This window comes from Enhydra lutris, unplaced genomic scaffold (assembly GCF_002288905.1).
Source record: "Enhydra lutris kenyoni isolate GAN:26980312 unplaced genomic scaffold, ASM228890v2 scaffoldscaffold17, whole genome shotgun sequence".
In the NCBI taxonomy this organism is placed as follows: Eukaryota; Metazoa; Chordata; class Mammalia; order Carnivora; family Mustelidae; genus Enhydra; species Enhydra lutris.
The window spans coordinates 47,135,046-47,138,216 of record NW_019154101.1 but is presented as its reverse complement, the minus strand read 5'-3'; the positions used below and the strand labels follow the sequence as shown (position 1 = coordinate 47,138,216).

Here is a 3,171-nt window from a genome sequence, read left to right as displayed (position 1 = left end):
GTCCTCTCTCAGTACTAAACCGAAGGAAAAGGATGAAAGTCCGTGTGATAAAGAGATTTTATTCAGGCATTCTGGGATAGTGAGCATATGAGTTACACACCAGATCCTAAGGTGAGCTTTCTAGGGAGTATTACATAGGAAACCAAAGCCCTCCTGGGTAAAATGTACAGGAAAAAAGGAATGAGGCACACATGTTTGCTCCAAGGATGCTGTGCCAGAATCGAAGGAAAGATATAACTGTGAGGAAAGCACAATGTCAGTCACTCATTCACCTCGTCTCAGAACTCACAGACCCACGGCTAAGTGCCAGAACATGGAAGTATCCGCTAAAGAGCGTGTAAAAGCAAGAACACCCAAGACAGATACTGAGTACACAGGCCAGCTGCAGAACTGGGGCAAGTCTTACCCCCAACAATAGGAGATCTTGATGGCTGATCCCATGACAGATTCAACAACTCACTCGGCAATAGGCATTGGCAGCCTGGGCACCACACACTGTTACTTCTATAATCATATCCATAGGGTGGCACCGGCAGCAAAGCTGTTACTTTTCATACCAGAAGGCAGTAGACAGACTGTCTAGAGTCAGGGTAAAAGAGAAAAAAAAAAAAAATAGAACATAGGATGCCACTTGGTATTTAAAAGAATAAATTTGCTGACTATAGGTGATATACAGAATGTTGTAACTATTTAGTAGATATGTGAGGGTGGTCTAGAGCTCTCCCACAGTAAAATAGGAGCTGGGTTAGAGAAATACCAACTTGCAACAATCATAACATTCTATTTTTATCCCCATGCTGGTGAAGACTGAGAATTAAGAATTACATAAGAAACAATTGCATAATATTGGAACTCCTTTATTGGAAGAGTCCTGGCTGGCTCTGGCAGTCTTTGTAAACAATGGAAAATCTCATTTAATTGAATTGGCTTAAGTTTGGTCCATTGTGAGAGGCTGTGAATTTGATAACCTATTAAGGTCATCTCCCTAATCACCACAAATGTCCTAATGAATACCGCATTTTTTTCACCTTACTCCCAAAGATCAGAGTGTTTTGGCTTAGTCCTAGTAGGGTGTTGTCATTTCCAAGCTATATATTCTAGAGTGTAATAAAAATGCATCTTGATCATAGCCATAACAATCATCCACTTGACTATTTTTTCATAACAACAAATAATTTTTATAAAGGTAGCTCATATGTTTATAGCATGCTAGGTTCCTCCATGTGATTGCATTATCCTATAAGAAGAGGTAAGACATTTACCAGATAAGGAAACAAATTTGTTGAATTAGCCAAGGACAAGCAATTACTGAATGATAAAACTGGGTTGAGAACTGACATCTCTGGACTGCGAGTCCAAGCCAGTTCCCCAGTATGGCAATGAACCATACCAGACCACTTCCTCTCCTGCACCTTTTCCCAATCTTTGAGTCAATTCAATAAGCTCAAATGTCATCCATACCCACTGGGCCAAAAAAATCACACAATGAGCTTCATTAAGCTGCATTACCAAGAAGCATTAGACAGAGAAATCTGGGGGTTTAAATTCTTTTAAAGTAGAAGATGAGGGATGCCTGGGTGTCTCACTGGGTTAAACCTCTGCCTTCAGCTCAGGTCATGATCTCAGGGTCCTGGGATCCAGCCCTGCATCGGGCTCTCTGCTCAGCAGGGAGCCTGCTTCTCTCTCTCTCTCTCTCTCTCTCTCTCTCTCTCTCTGCCTGCCTCTCTGCCTACTGGTGATCTCTCTGTCAAATAAATAAATAAAATCTTTTTAAAAATAAATCAATAAAAAATAAAAATAAAAAAATAAAATAAAAGATGCTGTTTTTCTTTGAGTGTTCAAACTTTGCTTTAATTAGTGTCTTTAATGAAATGAATGCCAACACTAGTTTATTTGTTTCTCTCCTAGATGTTCTTACAAAACACTCAGTGGTGTGTTCTTCTCAAGCAGTAATGCTGTTCTTTCCATGAGTTGCACAACCCAACTACCCAGCCAGGAGACAGACAAGGTATCCCCCTCAGAGGTCCAGTGGCCCTCCCAGTTTATGCCTCCAGCACAAGGAATGACCACATTGTAATAAAAACTAATTCTCTACAGGACAGAAATAGACAACAAGGGAAAAAAAAGACTTTCACAATAGTTAGAATGTTTGTCCCTCCCTTGAGGAGGCAAATATTAAGGTTATTTCTGTTGTTGAGCAGTCAAACAGATATACACAGACACACACACAAACATATATCCAATCTACTCCTCATAAAAATAATCTCATTAACCTTAGTCAGGGGAATCTCTATATGAATTTTTTTTCCCCCAGGGTTTCTGGAAGATATTACAGCACAGCCAAATGATTCAAACAACTCCACGTGGTGTTTTGAAATTCATCCCAGTTGCAGGCTGAGAGACCTGCAGTTTGCCCAGAATGCCAAAGAAGGGCTTCGATGGTTCTTTCACGTCAGGATCCACCGCGATGATCTCCTGCTCCAGGGCTGAGACTTCAGGGACATAATTATCTTTCCTTCCTCTCTCCTGCAGTTTGATGCAGGTACCTCTCACCAGACCTCTCTGATTCCAGCCCATCAGATGCAGAAGCCAGCTGGCCATCTTGCTGCAGAGCTTCTTGCTGGGCATTACGGCGATGTCCCCACACACAGTGTTGTTGGTGTGGAAGTCATTGCTCAGGCGACTGTAGTACTTCTCCGTGATGACCTACACCACCTTCCTCATGGTTTTGGTGCAAAAGTAGCCCATATTGATGCCTCCCCAGTAAAAGAGATCCACATGAGGGCACCTGGGTGGCTCAGTCAGTTAAGCCTCTGTCTTCTGTTCAGGTCATGATGCTGGAGTCCTGGGATGGAGTCCCGCATTGAGCTCCTTACTCAGTGGGGAGTCTGCTTCTACCTCTGCTCTTCACCCTCCCATGCTCTCTCTCTCTCAAATAAATAAAAACTTAAAAATAGGGGAAAAAAAAAAAGAGCTTCATATGACTTGTGTTTGGAGATCAGCTCAAATAACTCAGTCAGATGTAATTCTACCTAAAGTCAAGAATTACAGGAGTGATAAAAATGTCCACCATGGGGGCGCCTGGGTGGCTTAGTGGGTTAAAGCCTCTGCCTTCGGCTCAGGTCATGATCCCGGGGTCCTGGGATCGAGCCTCACATCGGGCTCTCTGCT

The 3,171-nt window shown here is 42.6% G+C and overlaps 1 pseudogene; it reads right to left on the bottom strand.

The window, feature by feature from the left end:
- Positions 1-2,349: 2,349 nt before the first annotated feature.
- Positions 2,350-2,748, bottom strand: LOC111147845 (annotated as a pseudogene).
- Positions 2,749-3,171: the final 423 nt, after the last annotated feature.